Source organism: Chiloscyllium punctatum, chromosome 36 (assembly GCF_047496795.1).
Source record: "Chiloscyllium punctatum isolate Juve2018m chromosome 36, sChiPun1.3, whole genome shotgun sequence".
NCBI classification, from domain to species: Eukaryota; Metazoa; Chordata; class Chondrichthyes; order Orectolobiformes; family Hemiscylliidae; genus Chiloscyllium; species Chiloscyllium punctatum.
This window is the reverse complement of record NC_092774.1, coordinates 32,493,813-32,518,462: the sequence shown is the minus strand read 5'-3', so window position 1 is coordinate 32,518,462 and position 24,650 is coordinate 32,493,813. Positions and strand designations below refer to the sequence as shown.

Here is a 24,650-nt window from a genome sequence, read left to right as displayed (position 1 = left end):
GCGAACAGGGAGGTCAACAGAGGAGAGAGAAATCAGGACCTGAAATCTGAGCTGACACCAGACTACCCTGTGATCAATGCTTTGATTCGCAGTACCAACCCTCTACCTTTACCTCGCTGCCCATTTAACTACCCCTTCAATATTCAGGATCCAATCCTTGTCATCCTGAAGCTGGGTTAGCCATGGGAAATGCAGGGTTATAGTTCCATAGTAATAAAAGCAGGAGTAGGTCATTTGTCCTATCAGACCTACTCTGCCTTTCATTAAGATCATGGCTGATCGATCCACCATTGCAGCTCCTCCTCCCTGCATTGTCAAAGCTACCCTTAATTCACCAACCATGCAAAAACTCATCCAACTGTGTCTCCAATATACTGAAATAGCCTCTACTGCATCACTGGGCAGAGAATTCCATAGATTCACGACTCTCCAGGAAAAACAGTTCCTCTTAATCTGTGTTTGAAAGCTACTCCCCCTAACCTTGAAGTCTAGTCTCACCCAACAGCAGAAATGACTGGATAGGGAAGGGCTATATCCCCAAAGTGCAATGAATTCCCACTTTCCCCCAAAATCTCAGATGGACTCACTCACTCAGTTGTTTGCTCATAAATGAAAGATTTCACTGTTACAACTTCTGCTCCTGGTCAGGGCAAAACATCTTTGACAGCTGCTCTGAAAGTCCAGTCTTCACAACCACACCTGTGAACCATTCTCCTCTCACCTCAAATATGCACCACCTAGTTTTGGACTGCACCATCCTGGGGAAAAGATCTTGGGTATTCACCCTATCCATGCCCGTTACAAACGTCAATAAGGTCACCCCTCAGTCTCTGATGCTCCAGGGAAAATATCCCTGGCCTATTCTCCCTCTCCCAGTAGTTCAATTCCTCCAAGTCTGGCAACAACCTTGTAAATCTTTTCCAACCTCTTTCAAAGTTTCACAACATCTTTCCTATATCAAGGAGACCAGATTGAATGCAGTGTTCCAAAAGTGGCCCAACCAATTTCATGTACAGGGGCCACATGACCTCCCAACTTCCATACTCAATGCACTGACCAAGAAAGGAAAGCATACTGAACGCCTTCTTTACTATCCTAGCTACCTGAGACTCCACTTTCAAGGAATTATGAAGCTGCACTCCAAGGTCTTTGTTCAGCAACACTCCCCTTAACTGTATCAGTTCTGCCTGGATTGCTTGACCAAAATGCAACTCCTCACATTTGTCTAAATTAAACTCCATCTCCCAAACTTCGGCCCAATGACCCATCTGCTCAATTCCCATTTATGGCAAACTCTCTTATTCCCTAGAAGCTGAAAATCTCCATCCCAAACTCACTCCCTCCATTCTCACTTTGCTGAACCTAATTCCTGCTGCATCTCATCCTGAAGGGTCTGGTTCATGCTGATACACAGGCCCACACTCGAATTGAAACATACAGAATACTGAATGGCATGGACAGACAGGACGTTGGGAAGATGTTTCGATTGGTAGGAGAGACAAGAACCTGAAGGCACAGCCTTAGAGTAAAGGGAAGGCCTTTTGGAACGGAGATAAGGGGAAACTTCTTCAACCAGAGAGTGGTGAATCTTTGGAATTCATTGCCATAGGAGGCTGTAAAGGACAGGTCATTGAGAATATTTAAGACGGAGGTAGACAGGTTCTTGAGTATCAAGGGGGTCAAGGGTTACGGGGAGAAAGCAGGAGAATGGGGCTGAGAAACTTATCAGCTGCGATTGTGTGCTATCAGCAGACCTGATGGGCTGAATGGCCTAATCTCAGCTCCTATGTCTTATGGTCTCTTGCTGTACTGGACACAGAGGGTGAGAATTGGGAGCAGGACTAGGACATCTGGTCTTTCGAGCCTGGACCAGTATTGCACAGACCATAACTGGATATGAATATACCTACATTTTGGTGGATAGGCTGGGACATTTTTCATTGGAGCATAGGAGGTTGAGAGGTGACCTTACTGAGGATGATTAAATCATGACAGATATAGCTAACGTGAATGGCAGGTGTCCTTTCCCTCGGGTGGGGGTTTCAAGATTAGGGAGCAAATTTTGAAGGAGAGAGGAGAAAGATTTGAAAGACATGAGGGACACTATTTTTCATTTTACACAGAGAGTGGTTCACGTGTGAAATGAATGTCCAGAGGAAGTGGTGGATGCAGGTGCAGTTATAGCATTTAAAGGACATTTGGATAAGTATCTGAATAGGAAAGATTCAGAGGATATAGACCAAATACTGGCAGGTGGGACTAGTTTAGTTTGAGAACGTAGTCAGCATGGATTGGTTGGACTGAAGGGGCTATTTCTGTGCTGTCTCACACTGTAACTGTTCTATACTAGTCTTGAAACCATTTTCTTGACATCCCCCATAAACATCCATTCCATTGTTGTTCAAAATATCAGATGAACTCAGCAGTGAATACGTTCAATGACAACCCCCCCCCCCCCTCCCAGGAAGACATCCCCACTTCTCAACTCAATTCCTCTTGCTAATATACCACTTGCTTTGCTGATAACTTGCTGCACCTGTCTGACAACTGCCAGTGACTGGTGCAGAAGGACACTGAGGTCCCATTGTACATCTACACATCATTCTTGATGAAGGGCTTGTGCCCAAAACATCAACTCTCCTGCTGCCTGACTAGCCTGTGCCACCGTGCCGCCCATAAGTGGTTTTATATTCAATATGCTCGTCTCCGAGATTCAAATACAATTATCTGTTATATTTTTGTCCTTTAGCTATGTCATATATTTCCAATTATAGAATTCTTGAAGGGAACAGTAAGTGACCATTGGACAGAGACCTCCCAATTCATATACTCAATGCTCTGACCAATATAGGGCTACTTTCTCTGGCGTGTCAGAGGGTGAGGGGTGACATTATGCAGGTTTATAAAATCATGAGGGGCATGGCTAGGGGAAATAGACAAGGTTTTTTCCCTGGAGTGGGGGAGTCCAGAACTAGCAGGCATAAGTTTACGGTGAGAAACCGTACGGGGCAACTTTTTCACGCAGAGGGTGGCACGTGTATGGAATGCACTATTAAAGGAAGTGGTGGAGGCTGCTACAATGACAACATTCAAAATGGCATCTGGATGTGTATATGAATTGGAAGGGTTCGAGGGATATGGGCTAAGCGCTGGCAAATGGGACTAGTTTAGGTTTGGATGTCTAGTCAGCATGGACAATTTTGAATGAATAGTCTGTTTCCGTATGTACATCTCCATGATTCTAAGACTCTATAACTCTCCCTAGAGCTCAAACCCTCCAAGCCTGGCAACATCCTTGTACATCTTGTCTGAACCCTTTCAACTTTAACATCCTTCTGATGCAAGAAGGCCAGAATTGAACACAATATTTCAGAAGTGGCCTCACCAATTTGGGATAACTGGTCAGCATGGATGAGTTGGACGGAAAGGTTTGTTTCCATGTGGTCAGGTTCTATGACTCTATGGTGGCGATATACCCAATGTCTGCATTCCCTTCTCCATCCTGCCATTTGTGGTGTGGCTCAAACTCTGGGAACATCAGTGGGTCACACAGACCATGACAATTTCAAAAATACCTCCAAAAGCCACCAGGATTGTAGGACATTACCAGAAACTCTCATTTTTCTAATTTGTCCAACCTTCAGTACTGGACAAGCATTCTCTGTTTCCCATGTTATCGTCCTGACAGCCTCCTGGGGAAGGGACAAACTGGAGCCAATCTTTCCATGGGATAGATTTCTTCACAGAGTAAAACATGACAGGTATACATCTCCCGACTCCACTGCATGTTCCAAATCAGTAAGTGTGTCTTAATATGTGCTCAACTGACCAGTGACTGTAAGCCCTCTTGCGTACTAATGTGTGTTGCTGGAAAAGGACAGGCAGCATCCCAGAAGCAGGGGAATCGATGTTTTGGGCATAAACTCTTCATCAGGATTGATGTTCAGGCAGAAGCCCTTCATCAGGATCAGCTATTTCTCAGAACTGCCTAAGGAACCATCTGATCTCACATGGACTCTGGACCACATTCAGCCCAGCACAGTTTGAACCTGAACAGGATACCCAGTACACACTACAAATTCGATAACCTTCTGCAACAATTCTCTTTCCGGATCCTCTGCTCCATGCTATCAGCCATGCACCGCCACCTACTCTACCTGCAGTCAGTCCTGCCTCAGCAATATTCCCCTTCCTCTTGAATACTAACACAAGTCACACCCACAAAGAATCCAGACGTTCTCTCCTTGCTGTGACTGGATTGGTGTCTGAGTAGATGGGATGACTGACTGAATCCCTTTCCGCACAGGGAGCAGGTGAAAGGCCTTTCCCCGGTGTGAACCCGCTTGTGTCTCTGCAGCTGGAATAATCCGTGAATCCCTTCCCGTACACAGAACAGGAGAACGGTCTCTCCTCAGTGTGGATGCGCCTGTGCGCCAGCAGGATGGATGAATGGCTAAACCCTTTCCAGCAGACGGAGCAGGTGAACAGCCTCTCCCTGGTGTGAACGTGCCGGGGTCTCTGCAGGTCAGAGGAGTTAGTGAATCTCTTCCCACACTCGGACCAAGTGAACGTCTACTCCTTGGTGTGAACCCGCTGGTGGGTCACCAGGGTGGATAAATGAATGAACTCCTTCCTGCACATGGAACAGGAGAACAGTCTCTCCCTGGTGTGAACCCGCTGGTGTGGAAGTAGGGCGGACAGAGCAGGAGGATGTTCGCTTCAGTGGTATGGCCTTATTGGTGGATCAGCAAGGCAGGTGATGAGGTGAATCCCTTCCTGCACTCAGAGCAGGTGAACAGCCTCTCTCCGGTGTGAGGCCGCTGGTGTGTCACTAGGGTGATACATAAATGAACCCCTTCCCACACACGGAGCAGGTGAAAGGTCTCTTCCCGGTGAAACTCCGCTGGTGGGTCACCAGTGTGGAAAAATGAATGAAGCCCTTGCTGCACATGGAGCCGGCGAACATCCTCTCCCTGCCGTGACCGTGGCAACGGCGTTTAAGCAAAGATTGAATTTTGAATTCCTTCCCGCAGTCCTCACATTTCCATGGTTTCTCCATGATGAGGGAATCCATGTCTCTCTCCAGCTTCGACAGTTGTTTGAAGGACCATTCACGCATGGGATGTGTTCAATATCTGTCCACTGCCATTCATCAGGCTTACTTTCCAATTAAGAAGATCATGCACGTCCTGCTGTGGCCTTAACTTCATTTGCCACCTGTACTCCATAACCTTTCATTCCCTGTCTCTCAAAATTCAGCCTTGAATACATTCAAAGAGCCAGTCTCTATTACTCTCTGCGTGGGAGCATTGCAATAAAGAAAAGAGAATAAATTCCTCATTCTGCCTGATATGGGAAAGCCCTTATTTATAATCTGCATTCATTGAGTTCTAGATTCTCTGACAAGGAAGCATTTTATCGGCATCCATCCTGACAAGCACCCCCCCCCCCCACCTCAGAAAATGCCGGACTCACTGATGTTGGACCGCAGAAGGAAATTGCAGTCTGGAGTGAAGCTCTATCTTCATTCAATTTCAGTGTAAAACTCCCTCCTCTATGCAACATCGGGGAGCAAAGCAATGTCTCCCGTTTTCCATTCTTCATCCTGCAATGTCTCCCCTTTTCCATTCGTCAGCCTGGCGGGGAGAGATGGGGGGAAACGGTTCACTTGTTGCAACTGCAGTGAATCCAGGGGGGAATTAGACTCTGCAAAGGTGCTCAGATGCTCTCTGTCCCTCTTAAAGTATTTTCACTTTTTTCCTTAATTTGCGACATACATTTGAATACAGTTTGCACCCGAGAAATGGATTGCTTGTTTCCTCAAGTACACAATTAAAAGGGTAGTTTCTCATGGAACTGAGCAGCATGTAAGGGATTAGCACATTAATATAAAAAGTACATATATGTTGCTTCATTTTGTGTATATCTAATATTACTCACTGTTGTAAAAGCTTCATGGCTAATATATTTAATCTTCTAATAATATTCTATATTTATTGTCATCTTTTTCATTTAATAGGATAGAAGGAAGTCATTCAGCAACTTAAATGGCTTTCTTTTCTCAAGCAGCCTTGATACTTTCACGTCCTTGATTCAGCTCCATTTGCAGCATCTTTGAGAGCATCTTGTTCCAGGTCATTGTGTGTGGGGGAAAGCTTCACTGAGGTGATTCTTAAGGCTGGCCGGCTGGCTGCATGACAGTTTTGGTGCCCTGGATAATATGTGATCAGAAGGCATCTGGCAGTTTGCAGGAATTAGGTGCCTATGCTATGCTAATTTAACAGTACACTTATTTTGTTATTTTTTCTAGAGAATTTCAAGAGGAAGACATGCAGAAAGAAATCTGAAACCAAGTGTAATATCAACTTCTGACAGAGCCACTTGATTTATTGGAACTTGAATATCAACAGTCATTTAAATCAAGAAGAAATGTTTGTTTCTGTATGTTTCAGAGATCTTGGACACTGGTGTGGCAGGAAGAACATAGCGGAATAGATACACAGGTGAGGGAGATTCAGGGCATTGACTGAAAAGCGCTTTGCCGAATTACTCAGCTTGGGGTATCAACATCACACCACTCGAGACTGTGTATCTGTTCTGTTTGCAATTGCAGCTGGCCGGCAAACCCAGAGCAACGCCAGGAGACTCCAAGCTCAAAAATGAAAAACAAACTGGAAATGTGGGGACGCTAGGAAAGGATTCCCTCCCCTTTTGGCACTTGAAATCCACAGATGCTTTCACAACGGGGAGTGGCCCTTCACCTGCTCTGTGTGCGGGTAGAGATTCATTGATTCTGAACCACCCAACTGACGCACCAGGGGGTTCATACCAGAGAGAGGCTGTTCACCTGCCCCGAGTGCGGGAAAGGCTTCAGTCAGATGTGCAACCTGTGAACACTCCAGCGGGTCCATTCGGGGGAGAGGACATTCACAGCCCTGCGTGTGGGAGGTGGTTTGCTCAGTTAGCTGCTCTGCTGATCCACCAGCAGGTCCACACTAAGGACAGGCCATTCACCTGCTTTCAGTGTAGGAAAGAGTTCATTGACTCCTCCTACCTGCGCAAGCACTGGTGAGTTCATGTGCCATCGCAGAGGGATTGAAGTAGCGACAGTCTCGTGCTATTATTGGCTGGATGATTAACCCAGTTCTGGGGCCTCGGGGGTTCGAATCCCGCCGTGGCAGATGGTGGAATTTTAAACCGGTCAGAGGTCTGAAACTTAGAATCTAACGATGAAATCACTTTCGCGGGGGGGGGGAGGCCATCTGATTCACTAATGTCTTTTATCAGGAAGGTAAATGTCATCCTTTACCTGGTCTGCCCCACACATGACTCCAGACCCGCAGCAGTGAGTTTGATTTTGACAGTCCTCGCTCCCACCGGGGAAGAAATGCTGGTCTAACCAGTGACGCCCTAATCCCACAGAGTCATGGGGTTGTACAGCACTGAAACAGATCCTTCGGTCCAACCCGTCCGTACTGACCAGATATCCTAACCCAATCAAGTCCCACTTACTAGAATTAGAAAGCGTAAAATTTCCAAAGGGCTTACTTCACATGCTCCTTTGTGTCAGCAAGCACTGCGCATGTGCATTTGTGTCCGCAGAGTATTGCGCATGCGCATAGCTCTCCGCCGCGCGACTATCTTTTACTGACCAATGGAGAACCCTGGAGGACCGGAAGGAGTCTGGTCCTCCTGCCAATTAGAGCCCTGCTATTGTCTAAATGTTGAAGTTAGACTGAGATTCTGAGGGTAAAAATAATGACTGCAGATGCTGGAAACCAGATTCTGGATTCGTGGTGCTGGAAGTGCACAGCAGTTCAGGCAGCATCCAACGAGCAGCGAAATCGACTTTCCGGGCAAAAACCCTTCATCAGGAATAAAGGCAGAGAGCCTAAAGCGTGGAGAGATAAGCTAGAGGGGGATGGGGAGAAAGTAGCATAGAGTACAATACTGGATTAGTGGTGCTGGAAGAGCACAGCAGTTCAGGCAGCATCCAACGAGCAGGAACTCCGAGTGGGGGAGGGGATGAAGGTGATAGGTCGGGGGGAGGGTGGAGTGGATAAGTGGAAAAGGAGATAGGCAGGTAGGACAATTCATGGGAACAGTGCTGAGCTGGAAGTTTGGAACTGGGGTGAGGTGGGGTAAGGGGAAATGAGGAAACTGGTGAAGTCCACATTGATGCCTCGGGGTTGAAGTATTCCGAGGCGTTCTTCCTCCAGGCGTGCGGGGGTGAAGGAGGCCCAGGATCTCCATGTCCTCGGCAGAGTGGGATGGGGAGTTGAAATGTTGGGCCACAGGGCGGTGTGGTTGATTGGTGCGGGTGTCCAACAGATGTTCCTTAAAGTGCTCTGCTAGGAGGCGTCCAGTCAACCCAATGTAGAGGAGACCGCATCGGGAGCAACGAATGCAATAAATGATATTAGTGGATGTGCAGGTAAAATTTTAATGGATGTGGAAGGCTCCTTTAGGGCCTTGGATGGAGGTGAGGGAGGAGGTGCAGGCGTAGGTTTTGCAGTTCCTGCGGTGGCAGGGGAAGGTGCCAGGATAGGAGGGTGGGTTGTGGGGAGGGGGGCGTGCACCTGACCAGGTAGTCATGGAGGGAACGGTCTTTGTGGAAGGCAGAAAGGGGTGGGGTAGGAAATATATCCCTGGTGGTAGGGTCTTTTTGGAGGTGGCGGAAATGTCGGTGGATGATTTGGTTTATGCAAAGGTTGGTAGTGTGGAAGGTGAATACCAGGGGCATTCTGTCCTTGTTACGGTTGGAGGGGTGGGGTCTGAGAGTGGAGGTGCGGGATGTGGACGAGATGCGTTGGAGGGCATCTTTAACCACGTGGGAAGGGAAATTGCAGTCTCTAAAGAAGGAGGCCATCTGGTGTGCCGGGTTCTACCTCCTTCCCAAGATCCACAAGCCTGACCACCCTCGCCGACCCATTGTCTCAGCATACTCCTGCCCCACTGAACTCATCTCTACCTACCTACTGTCCTATCCCCCCTAGTCCAGGAATCCACACATACGTTCGAGACATCACCCACGCCCTCCACCTCCTACAAGACCCCGTTTCCCAGCCCCCAACGCCTCATCTTCTCCATGGATATCCAATCCCTCTACACCTTCATCTGCCATGACCAGGGCCTCCAAGTGTTTTCCTCTCCCGACGTCCCCAACAGTACCATTCCACCGACACTCTTATCGTTTGGCCGAACTGGTCCTCACCCTTAACAATTTCTCCATCGAATCCTCCCACTTCCTCCAGACCAAAGGGGTAGCCATGGGCACACGTATGGGCCCCAGCTATGCCTGTCTCTTTGTTGGCTACATAGAACAGTCGATCTTCCGTAATTACACCGGCACCACTCCCCACCTCTTCCTCCGCTACATTGAAGACTGCATTGGTGCCACCTCATGCTCCCCCGAGGAGTTTGAGCAATTCATCAACTTCACCAACACATTCCACCCTGACCTTAAATTTACCTGGCCCATCTCTGACACCTCCCTCCCCTTCCTGGACCTCTCCATCTCTATTAATGACGACCGACTTGACACTGACATTTTTTACAAACCCACCAACTCCCACAGCTACCTGGATTACACCTCTTCCGACCTACCTCTTGCAAAAATGCCATCCCGTATTCCCAATTCCTCCACTTCCACCGTATCTGCTCCTCGGAGGACCAGTTCCACCAAAGAACCACACCAGATGGCCTTCTTCTTTAGAGACCGGAATTTCCCTTCCCACGTGGTTAAAGATGCATGCCAATGCATCTTGTCCACATGCCACACCTCCGCCTTCAGACCCCACCCCTCCAACCGTAACAAGGACAGAACGCCCCTGGTGCTCACCTTCCACCCTACCAACCTTTGCATAAACCAAATCATCTGCCACCTTCAAAAAGACCCCACCACCAGGGATATACTTCCCTCCCCACCCCTTTCCGCCTTCCGCAAAGACCATTCCCTCCGTGACTACTTGGTCAGGTCCACGCACCCCTACAACCCACCCTCCAATCCTGGCACCTTCCCCTGCCACCGCAGGAACTGCAAAACCTGCGCCCACACCTCCTCCCTCACCTCCATCCAAGGCCCTAAGAGAGCATTCCACATCTATTAAAGTTTTACCTGCACATCCACTAAGTATCTGGATGGGTTCATGAGCCAAATGCTGACACATGGGACGAGATTAATTTTGGATTTCTGGTTAGTATAGACGAGTTGGATTGAGGAGTCTGTTTCCCTGCTGAGTATCTCTCCGCCTCTATAACAAGACACATAGGGCCCTCGGTTTCACACACAAAAAAACTATCAGGAACATTGACTCTCTGAGTTAGATTGAGTCAATGTGGTAATTTTTGAGTCATACAAATGTACCTCAGGGAGACAGACCCTCAGAAGAAAGGGGCGGAGACACGCCACGATTGCGAACCTCTCCACCAATCACAAAACTTGCAGTCGGTGCGGCACGTAAGGGGCGTGTCTCCGAAAGTCGGCCGCCGTTGGTCAGGTGGAGTAAGGAGCGCTCTGATTGGGCGGGGCGTGGATGACGCGCGTCACTGAAGGAGGAGACGGAAAGAAGAAGAAAAACAAAGATGGCGGCGCGAGGCTGCGGTTTTCTCATCGACTCAGCGGGCGGTTTCTGACGGAGGGAGGGGGGCAGACAGGCATCGTTTACCTCAGAAAATACCTTTAAAATACATTTCAAATTAAAGTCGGAACTTTTCAAACAAAAGTTGTGAAGAAAAGGAGACAGTCCCCGGTGGGGTTTATTGTTTATTTTTGTATAATTTCCGGGGCCCGGGAAGGGGGAGGTGACGGTTACCGGGTGAACGAGAAAACAAATTAAAAATGTCGGCGGTGGAGGAGAGAGAGCCGGCGCCCGCGGCTTCTTCGGCGGCGGCCGGAGCCCAGGAGCTCAACAACCCCCCGGAGCTGGAGGAAGGTCCGAGCTCCAAGAAGCGGGGGGTCCGGCTGGAGGCTGGATTTACTCAAGGCTTGTATCTATTAACTTATTTAAATGGTACCTACTGTATGGGGCTATGGTTTACATTAAAACCGGAGGATCATGTCAGAGTGTTTGTTTATATTGAGCAGTTGTAGTTGGTAAAATACACTCCCTGGAGGAGCACCTTCTATGATGCTGCATTTCTTACCTTCTGCCCTTCCCCCATTTGTTATCTCACATCTTGATTTTACATTCTTTTGGTCAAATTTAATTTCACATTAATCGGGCATGGTATTCACTGTGTGGTATTAATTTGTTTGTTGGAATATTGTAAGACAAAATTAATGGTGTAATTTCATTTCTGATGTCAGAGTTTGACATTGAATGTGCAGGTGTGAATACCAGTAAGTTGTTAAAATAAATCCAGGATTAATGCTTTTAACAAATGCAGTTCACTGATATTAATGGCTTTGTCTCATTTCAGGGTGCTGATTCAAGTCTGACCAACAGACTCTTTCATCCCGTCATCCAATTTAATTAAAGTCTGATAGAAAATAATTCTTGCAGGCTAAAATTTATATAATTTATTTATAAGATTTATTTACGTGTCCGTTGCGATTGACATGGTCTCCTTTGCATTAGGGAGATTGGACTTGCAGAACGTTTCGGAGAACACCTCTGGGACACACGAACTAAATGATCCACCGCCCTGTGGCTGAACACTTTAACTACCCCTCCCACTCAGGTAAGGTATGTGTGTCCTGGGCTGCCTCCATCGCCAAACTCTAGCCACCTGACACCTGGAGGAAGAACACTTCATCTTCCATTATGGGACCATCCAACAAATGGGATCAATATAGATTTCACCAGTTTCCTCAATTCCACCCTCCCCCTCCCCCTTAACAAGCATTATGGGATAGTTAAGTATGGGATCAGAAAAAAAATGCATTTTCATCTTATACTTTGGTAGACATGGTAACTAGACTTAGTCTACAATAATCTATAAAGAGAAAAGGATCATAAGTCACGGTAATGGAAAAATTGATAAGGAATGAAAGGGGGAATGCTAGCTAAGATACAGTGGAAATGGGGGGAATTGCATGCAAAACTAATTTAGAGGTATGTGGGAAAATATAGACACTGCAGTACTGAACATGACAGCAAACTGTCCTTTTCAGAAAGGTGCATTTGCAAGACGTCAGACAGAAATGCATAAAATTCCTACAGTGCAGAAAGAGGCCATTTGTCACATTGAGTCTGCACTGACCCACCAAAGAGAATCCCATTCAGAATCACCCCATGCCCCTGCATTTACCATGGCTAATCCACCTAGCCTACACATCATGGAGCAATTTAGCCCGGTCAGTCCACCCACCCTCCATATCTTTGGACTGTGGGAAGAAATGCAAGTAGACAGGGAGAACATGCAAACTCCACACAGTCGGTCACCTGAAGTTAGAATTGAACCTGGGTCCCTGGCATTGTGAGGTAGCAGTGCTAAGCACCGTACTACCCCAATATGTTATAAAATTTGAATAAACCCACTATGTTGTAAATTTGTCCATATGAAGAAACTTCTGCAGATGATTGGAAGCAATAGTCCATACAAAATCTTTTTGAGTGTGATCCAAAACGTAATTCATTATTGATTGAAAATGCTTCGACCTCTGGAATGGTCTGCGAGAGTATGTGTTGGAATTAGATTCAATTATGGCATTCAAAAGAGAGTTGGATCATTAAACTGAAAAGTAAAGTAATTGCAGTGTTCGGTGAAGAGAAGTACTTGGTTCTGTGGTGATTATAATGTCAGTTAGGTGGATCGCACAGAATGAGTTCCTTGATTGGGGCTGTTAACCTGGTCCAGTCAGGGAGCCCTGGCTGACAGAAACAGGCATGTCAGAGGTTCTTTTCACTCTGAGCAAACTGGACCAGTGTCAAGGTTTCTGCACATGCAAATAAAGGGTAACATGGTGACACGCCTCTGTGGGGTTGTTTCAGGTACAATCCCCATATTTCCAGGCTGGCTGTCTTCCATTGGATAGTTGACATGTGAATCTCCTGGTCAAGGAGGCGCATGTCTGGGGATTGACCAATAGGAAGCCCAGAAGGACCGGAAGGTTCCTGCTCCTCCTACCAATCAGAGTTCCCCACCCCCTCCCCCATGTCTAAATGCAGAAGTTGGACCATGAGCTTCTGAAGCTGCTGCTGCTCCTCTCTCAATGAAGATTGATCTTCACCTCAAAGTGCAACTTTCTCCTTTTGTCCAACATTTGTTGGTACAACACTTTTTTTTTCGAAGGATGCCATCTTTCCTGATCATCACAATTAAAGGGGTGTCTTCCACATGACATTCAAAGGGACGGTCAGTTAGGAAGGCAGGGTCATGTCTTGTGTTATTGTGTGGTACGTGTGAAAGCTGCAACAAGACATCTCAACTGCGAAGCTCAGTGCTCTGACTGATGAAAGCAAGCGGGCCAAAAGCCTTTCCTGTCTACCTGTGACTCCACTTTCGAGGAGCTATGAACCTGCACCTCTCAGTTTGAATACTGCATGTGAAACAGATTCAATGCTTATTGGTAGACATTATTAGTTGGTACTTATCTTGACTATTTCAGTACCTTATCTCGATACATAATTTATGGCTCTCTAATAGTATATTTTTGTTATTCTTTTCTGCCTTTAATATAGCACTGAATCTATTTCACATGCATTGTCTCGAATCAAGAAGTTCGAGACACTGCATGTGACACTGCAGTGTCTCGAAGAAGTCCTAGAAAGTGGAGTCATGGGTAGACAGGGAGATGAAGAAGGCTTTCAGCATGCTTGGTTTCATCGGTCAGAGCATCAAATATAGGAGTTGGGACATCTTGTTGCAGCTGTACAAGATGTTAGTAAGGAGTACAGCATGCAATTCTAGTCACCCTACTGTTGGAAGGATATTACTAACTAGAAAGGATGCAGAAAAGATTTACTGCGATGCTACTTGGCTGGAAGGTTGTTATAAGGAGAGGCTGGATAGACTAAGACTTCTTTTTTCCCTGGAGCACAGGGGACTGAGACGTGATATAAAATCATGAGAGGCATAGATAAGGTAGACAGCCAAAGCTTTTTCCCCATGTGGGGGTCTAAACTTAGAGAGCATAAGTTTAAGGTGAGTGGAGGAGAGATATAAATGGGTCCAGAGGGGCAAACGTTTACACAGAGAGAGTGGAGAATGTCTGGAACAGATTGGCAGAGGTGGTGGTGCAAGCGAATACAATTTTGTCATAGAGTCATGGAAACAGACCCTTTGGTCCAACCCGTCCATGCCGACCAGATATCCCAACCCAATCTAGTCACACCTGCCAGCACCCGGCCGATATCCCTCCAAACCCTTCATATTCATATACCCGTCCAAATGCCTTGTAAATGTTGCAATTGTACCAGCCTCCACCACATCCTCTGGCAGCTCATTCCATACATGTACTACCCTCTGCGTGAAAAAGTTGCCCCTTAGGTCTCTTTTATATCTTTCCGCTCTCACCCTAAACCTATGCCCTCTAGTTCTGGACTCTCCAACCCTAGGGAAAAGACTTTGCCTATTTATCCTACCCATGCCCCTCATAATTTTGTAAACCTCTATAAGGTCACCCCTCAGCCTCCGACGCTCCGGGGAAAACAGCCCCAGCCTGTTCAGCCTCCCCCTGTAGCTCAGATACTCGAACCCTGGCAACATCCTTGTAAATCTTTTCTGAACCCTTTCAAGTTTCACAACATCTTTCCAATAGGAAGGAGATCAGAATTGCATGCATTTTTCCAACAGTGTCCTAACCAATGTCCTGTACAGCCGCAACATGACCTCCCAACTCCTGCAGTCAATACTCTGACCAATAAAGGAAAGCATACCAAACGCCGCCTTCACTATCCTATCTACCTGCGACTCCACTTTCAAGGAGCTATGAACCTGCACTCCAAGGTCTCTTTGTTCAGCAACACTCCCGAGGAACTTACCATGAAGTGTAAAATCCCTGCTAGGATTTGCTTTCCCAAATTGCAGCACCTCGCGTTCATCTGAATTAAACTCCATCTGCCACTTCTCAGCCCATTGGCCCATCTGGTCCAGATCCTGTTGTAATCTGAGGTAACCCTCTTTGCTGTCCACTACACCTCCAATTTTGGTGTCATCTGCAAACTTACTAACTGTACCTCTTATGCTCGCATCCAAATCATTTATGTAAATGACAAAAAGTAGAGGGCCCAGCACCGATCCTTGTGGCACTCCACTGGTCACAGGCCTCCAATCTGAAAAACAACCCTCCACCACCACCCTCTGTCTTCTACCTTTGAGCCAGTTCTTATCCAAATGGCTTGTTCTCCCTGTATTCCATGAGATCTAACCTTGCTAATCAGTCTCCCATGGGGAACCTTGTTGAACGCCTTACTGAAGTCCATATAGATCACATCTACTGCTCTGCCCTCATCAATCTTCTTTGTTACTTCTTCAAAAAACTCAATCAAAATTTGTGAGACATGATTTCCCACGCACAAAAGCCATGTTGACTATCCCAAATCAGTACTTGCCTTTCCAAATACATGTACTTCCTGTCCCTCAGGATTCCTTCCAACAACTTGCCCACCACCGAGGTCAGAGCTCACCGCTCTATCGTTCCCTGGCTTGTCTTTACCCCCCCTTCTTAAACAGTGGCACCACGTTTGCCAACCTCTAGTCTTCTGGCACCTCATCTGTGACTATCGATGAGACAAATATCTCAGCAAAAGGTCCAGCAATCACTTCTCTAGCTTACCACAGAGTTCTTGGGTACACCTGATTAGGTCCTGGGGATTTATCCACTTTAACCGTTTCAAGACATCCAGCATTTCCTCCTCTGTAATCGGACATTTTGCAAGATGTCACCATCTATTTCCCTACAGTCTATATCTCCCCCATTTTCTGTGGCTCCACACAAAGCCCGCCTTGCTGTTCTTTGATGGGCCCTATTCTCTCCCTTGTTACCTTTTTGTCCTTAATATATTAGTAAAAACCCTTTGGATTCTCCTTAATTCTATTTCCCAAAGCTATCTCATGTCCCCTTTTTGCCCTCCTGATTTCCCTTTTAAGTATACTCCTACTGCCTTTGTACTCTTCTAACGATTCACACTCTCTATCCTGTCTATACCAGACATATGCTTCCTTCTTTTTCTTAACCAAACCCTCAATTTCTTTAGTCATCCAGCATTCTCTGTACCTACCAGCCTTCCCTTTCACTTTGACAGGAGTATACTTTCACTGGATTCTTGTTATCTCATTTCTGAAGGCTTCCCATTTTCCAGCCGTCCCTTTACCTGCGAACATCTGCCTCCAATGAGCTTTCGAAAGTTCTTGTGTAATACCGTCAAAATTGGCCTTTCTCCAATTTAGAACTTCAACTTTTAGATCTGGTCTATCCTCTTCCATCACTATTTTAAAACAAATAGAATTATGGTTGCTGGCCCCAAAATGCTCCCCCACTGACACCTCAGTCACCCGCCCTGCCTTATTTCCCAAGAGTAGGTCAAGTTTTCCACCTCTTCTCGTAGGTACATCCACATACTGAATTAGAAAATTGTCTTGTACACAATTAAGAAATTCCTCTCCATCTAAACCTTTAACACTATGGCAGTCCCAGTCAATGTTTGGAAAGTTAAAATCCCCTACCATAACTATCCTATTATTCTTACAGATAGCTGAGATCTCCTTACAAGTTTGTTTCTCAATTTCCCTCTGACTATTGAGGGCTATATAATATAATCCCAATAAGGTGATCATCCCTTTCTTATTTCTCAGTTCCACCCAAGTAACTTCCCTGGATGTATTTCCAGGAATATCCTCCCTCAGCACAGCTGTAATGCTATCTCTTATCAAAAATGCCACGTCCCCTCCTCTCTTGCCTCCCTTTCTATCCTTCCTGTAGCATTTGTATCCTGAAACATTAAGCTGCCAGTCCTGCCCATCCCTGAGCCATGTTTCCATAATTGCTAGGATATCCCAGTCCCATGTTCCTAACCATGCCCTGAGTTCATCTGCCTTCCCTGATAGGCCCCTTGTATTGAAATAAATGCAGTTTAATTTATTAATCCTACCTTGTCCCTGCCTGCCGTGACTGTTGACTCACTTCTGTTCTCAGCTGTACACGTCTCAGATCGATCTCTTTCCTCACTATCTCCTTGCGTCCCACACCCACCCCCCCCCCCCCCCCCCCTTACTAGTTTAGATCCTCCCAAGCAGTTCTAACAAATTACCCTGCCAGTATATTAGTCCCCTTCCAATTTAGGTGCAATCCATCCTTCTTGTACAGCTCACTTCTACACCAAAAGAGATTCCAATGATCCAAAAATGTGAATCCTTCTCCCATACACCAGCTCCTCAGCCATGCATTCATCTGCTCTATCCTCCTATTGCTGCCCTCACTAGCTCATAGCACTGGGAGTAATCCAGATATTATTACCCTTGAGGACCTCCTTAAATTTCTGCCTAACTCTCTCTAATCTCCCTTCAGAGTCTCAACCTTTTTCCTTCCAATGTCATTGGTTCCAATGTGGACAATGATCTCCTGCTGGCCCCTCTCCCCAGTGAGAACATTCTGCACCGTCCCTGAGACATCCTTAATCCTGGCACCAGGGAAACGATGCACCATTCTGCTTTTTCTCTGCTGGCCACAGAACGTCTGTCTGTACCTCTGACTACAGAATTCCCTAATACGATTGATCTCTTATTGCATTAGAGCCAGTCTCAATACCAGAAACTTGGCTGTTTGTGCTACATTCCCCTAAGAATCCATCACCCCCTACATTTTCCAAAACAGCATACCTGTTTGAAATGGGTATATCCACAAAAGACTCCTGCCTTTGTGCCGACCTCTCTCACCCTCCCTGGAGTTAACCCATCTATGTGACTGTATCTGAGACTTTCCCCCCTTCCTATAACTGCCATCCATCACATACTGATGCTGTTGCAAATTCCTCATCGCTTCTATCTGTCTGTCCAACCGATCCACTCAATCTGATAAGATTCGCATCCAACAGCATTTATGGCCGATATAATCCACAGTAACCCTTAAACTCTCTTTAAACTCCCACATCTGACAAGAAGTACATATCACTGCAAAGGCCATTTTTGCTCCTTCACAATCTACAGACCCAGAAAATAACACCGTTTTATTCCTCTACAAACACTGCCCCAGGTTAAATTAATAGCTATGGCTTAGATTTTATGTTTAATCAAAAGACTTATCTCCAAAAACACATAATCAGGAAAGAATCCACTTTACTCACTACTGCAGCTTTTCTCTTTTACAGACTTAAAACAACAATTAACTTATCTGATTCTGTGCTGTGAACTTCGCTCAACAGTTCCTCCAAGATTAGTTGTGAATTTCACTGTTTGTTAATTTTCCCAGATGCACTCCGATGTCCAGCGATACACGAATTCAAACTGTCATTGAAGAAACATTTAGACAGGTACATGGATGGGAAGGGGTATGGAGGGATATGGACTAAATGCAGGGAATGGGACTAAATTAATTGTGAAAACTAGGCATCATGGGAACTGTTTCCATGCTGTAGACCTCTATGACTCAATTTCAAGACAGAAGGTTAGAATCGTAGAATCCCTACAATGGGGAAGCAGGCCATTCGGTCCACCAAGTTGCTACCGACCCTCCAAAGAACATCCCACTCGGATCTACCCCAACCCTGCATTTTCCATGGCTAATCCCCCGAGCTTGGACACTGATAATTTAGCATAGCCAATCCACCTAACCTACACATCCCTGAACACTATGGGTACTTCTGCACGGCCAATTCACCCTAACTTGCACCTCTTTGACTGTGGGAGGAAACCGATGCCGACACTGGGGTAATGTTCACACCCCACATGAACATTGCCCAAGGCTGGAATTGAACCTGGTCCCTGGTGCTGTGAGACAGCAGTGTTAACCACTGAGCCATTGTGCTGCCCATGGTTATGATACTCAAGGTTTTAATTTGATATTTTAAGTTAAGAACAACACCTGTGCCCCCGTAACCCTGCAAGCTTTTTTTTTGTTTCAAACACCCATTCAGTTTTGAAATCATTGATCCTTTGACTGGTGGGGAGAGTTTCAAAGAGATTTACCAGATGTTGTTGGGGATGGAGGGTTTGAGCTATGTGGATAGGATGGATCGGTTGGGACTCCTCTCACTGGAGCTTCAGACATTGAAGGCGACCTGGTAGAGGTTTATAAAATCTTGAGGGGTATAGATAAAGTGAATGAGGTGTATTTTCCATAGGCTGGGGGATTTCAAGACTATGGGGCACATTTTTAAGGTGGGAGGAGACAGAGTGGCAAAGGTTTTTTACACAGTGGTTCATGTGTGGAATGAACTGCCGGAGGAAGTGGTGGTGCTGCTACAATTACAACATTTAAAAGGAGAGGTGTGGGGGGGGGGATATTGGGTCAGCAGCAGGCAAGTGGGACAAGTTTAGTTTGGGATTATGTTCAGCATGGACTAGTTGAACTGAAGGGTCTGTTTCCATGCCATACGACCCGAGGAGTCATTCAGGTTACGATGGTCTGACTATCCAGATAACGCATGTGCTCACATCTCTGATCAAATCTTACGGTATATAAGACAATAGAATGTAAAGGAAGATCTTTTGGTTTTGGGGATGTGGAAACCAGAATTGTCTGTTCTGAATCTCTGCGCTGACTTTCATAATCTCTTTTTATACAGGTTACAAGAAGGGAAGGATCTCCAGAGAGAAATCTGAAAGCAAAAGCCATTTCAGGTCTGAAACAGCCTCTCAACACGCCATGATCTGAAGATCACAAGTCTCTGGACTTCAAATGTGAAACATTTATCTATTCTGTTACCTTCAAAGGTTTTTAAACGTCAGTGCAATTGGAAATGCCTGGAGTGTGAGAACACGCACAGATGTGTGTGAAAGTGTTCGACTGGCCATCAGAGGAAGTATCCCCAGGAACAGTACCTGAGTGAGAGTCTTCCTGTGTGCTTGGTTGTGGAAGGAGCTTGAACCAGTTAGACAGATCGAATCCTCACTGCACAATTGTTACGAACCAGACCGGATCCCCAGACAAATACTTTAAAAAGGTAGCCGTGACCCTCATTTTTTCTCATTTTAAAGCCATATGTGAAATGTGACTGCTGGCCTTTAAGCAAAACATGATTTGCTTAAAGGCTGTCATTAAAATACAGCTAAAGAGAGGAATTTAGGATAACTCTGCAGACTGGAAACTTAATAGACACAGAGTAACTGTTACTAACTAACTATTCCGATACAGTAACATCCCTTTAACACACCCTTTTTGGCAAAAAGGCGAATTCCAACACACATTTTCACATCGTGTTCTCCAGAAGGAACAAACCAACAAGAGCAAATTCAGAGAGAGTAGCAGCCAAGAGACACTCACTGAAGCTTCCAACTCCTCTTGCTGAATGCAAAAATCGAAAATAAAAGTAGAAAATATGGTCGAAGGTGCTGGACATACCCAAACTGCCCCCATTGGTCTGTTCTGAATGTGTGGTTGTGTTCGCCTCTGCCACTTCCTCTAATGGCACGTTCTGTGTGCGCACCACCCTCTGGGTTGGGAGTGGAGGTTGCCCATTGGGTCCTGTTTGTGTCTTTTCTCTCTCATCTTGGACCTATACCCCATGGTTCTGGACTCCCCCATTCTTGGGGGTGGGGGTGGGGGATCCTTAACTATTCACACTACCCACACCCTCATGATTTTGTAAACCTCTATAAGGTCACCCCTCTTCTTGTAACTCTCATTAATGAAAATCCAACGATTCATCAATGTCCAACTCCCAAAATAGTCTCTCATATTAATTTCCATCAGAAAGTGGTGATGCCAAGACAATGTCTTGCTCCCTCTGGGGTAAGGACTTGGCCACTTCATCCGGCGGATAGTTGTATGAATCATAGAATCTCTACAGTGCAGAAACAGGCCCTCAGCCCAACAACCCATACTGAGCCTCTGAAGAGTAACCCACCCACACCCATTCTTCGACCCTATTGCTCTACATTTACCCCTGACTAATGCATCGCACCGACACATCCCTGAACACTATGGGACAATTAAGCATGATCAATTCACCCTAACCAGCACATCTTTGGATTGTGGGAGGGAATGAAGCAACCGAAAGAAACCCACACAGACACTGGGAGACAACTTGGAAACTCCACAAAGACAGTTTCCCCGAGGGAGGAATCGAACTCCGACTGAGCCAGCAATTAAGACCCTGGCAATTTCCACTTACTTCCAGCCTCTTGTCTCAAAAGCCGCTGGAATTGAAAGATTCCATCTGAAGTTTTATTTTGCTTCAGTTCGATCAACGAATCTCTGTTTCCTTTGTCACAATTCTGACAACCTTACAGAGGGGAGGGAGCAACTGGAGATTTATTTTCAGTGTTAGATTTATTTTCAGAGTGAAACGTGATAGATGTATGCCTCCCAACTCCAATTCACGCTGTGTCAGTCGGTTTCCCTTCATACGATCAACCTTACCCATGTCGTCTTTTTCCCAGGGATGGGGAATTGAAGATTACAGGGGATGGATTTGAGATGTGAGGGGAAAGACTTAGGAAGGACCTGAGGGGAAATGCCTTCATGTAGAGGGTGGTGCAACAGTTCTGGTCACCACATTACCAAAAGGATGTGGGCGCTTTGGACAGAGTGCAGAGAAGGTTTATGAGGATGTTGCCTGGTATGGAAGGTGCTAGGTATGAAGAGAGGTTAGGTTTGTTTTCATTAGAAAAAAAAGGAGATTGAGGGGGGACCTGATTGAGGTTTACAAAATCATGAAATGTATAGACAGGGTGGATAGGAATAAGCTTTTTCCCAGGGTGAAGGACTCCATAATGAGAGGTCATGCTTTCAAGGTGAGACGTGGAAAGTTTAAAGGGGATACATGCGGCAAGTACTTTACACAGAGGGTGGTGGGCACCTGGAACATGTTGCCAGCAGAGGTAGTAAAGGTAGGCACGGTAGATTCATTTAAGATGCATCTGGGCAGATGCATGAGTAGGTGGGGAGCAGAGGGATACAGATGCTTAGGAAGTGGGCGACAGGTTTACACAGTAGGTTTGATCGGCTCAGGCTTGGAGGGCTGAAGGGCCTGTTCCTGGGCTGTAAATTTTCTTTGTTCTTTATATGTGGAGTTGGCTGCCAGAGAAAGTGATTGAGGCAGATACAATAACAACATTTAAAAGGCATCTGGATGGGTTTTTGGATCATAGAAGTATAGCATCTCTACTGTGTGGCAACAGTCCCTTTGGCCCAAAACATTCACACTGGCCTTTTGAAGAGTATCTCACCCAGACCCATTCCCCTATTACTCTACATCTACCTCTATAAGAGTACCCTTCAGTTTCCAGAGAAAAAAAAATCCCAGTCTATCCAACCTCTCCCAAAACTCAATTTTTCCAGACTCTGGAGCATCCTAGTAAATCTGTTCTGCACCTTTTCTAGTTTAATAATTTCCTTTCAATAGTAGGGTATCTAGAATTGAAAGCAGTACTCTGAAAGTGGTCTCACGAACGTCTTATAAAGCTGCAACAAAATGTCCCAACTCAATAAATACTGAGAAACTGGAGATTGGGAATCAGAAACAAAAACAGAAGTTGCTGGAAAAGCTCAGCAGATCTGGCAGCATCTGTGGAGAGAAATCAGAATTAACATTTTGGGATCAGTTTTGAGGGGCACCAGACCCAAAATGTAAACTCTGATTTCTCTCCATGGGGTGGTCCTATGCTCAGTGCTCTGACCAATGAAAGCAAGCGTGCTGAAAGTCATCTTCACCGCCCTGTCTACCTCTGAGTCCACGTTCAAGGAACTATGCACCTGCACCCTCTAGCTCACTTACAATTGACCTGTATATCCTGCCCTGGCTTGACCCACCAAAATGCAGTGATCTAAATTAAACTCCATCTGCCAATCTTCAGTCCATGGCCCACTTAGAGTCATACAGCATGGAAACAGGTCCTTTGGCCTAAACTGGTCCATGGTGCCCACCCAGCTAGTTCCAATTAGAGTCATAGAGATATACAGTTCAGAAGTGATCCTTCAGTCCAACTCATCCATCCTTATCAGATACCCTAACCTAATCTAGTCCCATTTGCCAGCACTTAGCCCATATCTTCATAAGCACTTCCTTTATTCATATACCCATCCAGATGTCTTTTAAATGCTGCAGTTGTACCAGCCTCCACCACTTCCTCTAGCAGCTCATTCCAAACACGCACCACCCTCTGCTTGAAAAAGTTGCTCCTCGGGTCCCTTCCCCTTTCACCCTATGCCCTATAGTTCTGACTTTCCCACCGCAGGGAAAAAACCTTGTATATTTACCCTATCCATGCTCCTCATGATTTTATCAACCTCTAAAGTCACCCCTCAGCCTCCGATGCTCCAGGGAAAACAGCCCTCTGATTTTGGTGCAGCATCTTGTATAGTTTCAGCTGACCTCAATGTATTTCCAATGAAGTTAATCATTTCACTGAATGATAAAGAGATGGACAGGGTTGTGGTCTGGCCCTGGACCTTTGTGACGTTTCCCAGACTCTGATCTCCCTCCTTGAGGCTTTTTCACACTGGATCCTGTATTCATGTAACATTTACCGGCTGCATCGTGGCAGCCGCCAATTCATTGAATACTTGCCCATCACTTCAGGAACCTTTTAAATTCCTCATTAAAGGCGATCCAAATGCATATTGATCTTTGATCAGTTCCATCAAATTTATGGTTACACCTACTCTTAGAATTCTTTCGCTAATAAGTTGTTGCGTCCCATGTTTACCAGTCACCTCTATCTTTATCCTTGGGTGTCTTATAATGTATTCATTCACCTCACATTCCAATGTCTGCTAATTTCTGTATCAATAATTCGTTCCTCTCTGTATGATATGGGGCTGCTTTCACTATCTGAAACTGGTTGGAATCTTTTCTTCTAATGCTTTAATAACTTTTTTTTGTGTAGGTAGATCTGAAACTACTAAAGGACCTATATCTATAAATATTTGAAGGATATTGGAGTCACAGGGATGTACAGCACAGAAACAGACCCTTCGGTCCAACCTGTCCATGCCGACCAGATATCCCAACCCAATCTACTCCCACCTGCCAGCACCTGGCCCATATCCTTCCAAACCCTTCCTATTCATATACCCATCCAAATACCTTGTAAATGTTGCAATTGTACCAGCCTCCACCACATCCTCTGACAGCTCATTCCATACACGTACCACCCTTTGCGTGGAAAAAGTTGTCCCTTAGGTCTCTTTAATATCTTCCCCTCTCACCCTAAACCTATGCCCTCTACTTCTGAACTCCCCGACCCCAGGGGCAAGACTTTGTCTGTTTATCCTATTCATGCCCTTCATAATTTTGTAAACCTCTATAAGGTCACCCCTCAGCCTCTGACACTACAGGGAAAACAGCCCCAGCCTGTTCAGCCTCTTCCTATAGTTCAAATCCTCCAACCGTGGCAACATCCTTGTAAATCTTTTCTGAACCCTTTTCAAGTTTCACAACATCTTTCTGATAGGAAGGAGACCAGACTTGCACGCGATATTCCAACAGTGGCCTAACCAATGTCCTGTACAGCCGCAACATGACCTCCCAACTCCTGTAGTCAATCCTCTGACCAATATAGGAAAGCATACCAAATGCCGCCTTCACTATCCTACCTACCTGTGA

At 45.9% G+C, this 24,650-nt stretch overlaps 1 long non-coding RNA gene across 9 annotated transcripts in view; it reads left to right on the top strand.

Moving 5' to 3' along the window:
• Positions 1-24,650, top strand: part of LOC140460348 (uncharacterized) — a 79,855-nt gene that overhangs the window by 50,607 nt on the left and 4,598 nt on the right. For 6 of the 9 annotated variants that reach the window (XR_011954004.1, XR_011953999.1, XR_011954002.1 and 3 more), the window contains exons 1-3: positions 10,518-11,682; positions 18,353-18,413; positions 19,668-20,045. This is a non-coding gene — a long non-coding RNA (uncharacterized lncRNA). Of the gene's footprint in view, positions 1-10,517; positions 11,683-18,352; positions 18,414-19,667; positions 20,046-24,650 lie in introns of those variants that run through there. The other 3 variants (XR_011954001.1, XR_011954000.1, XR_011953998.1) reach the window with 3 other exon arrangements.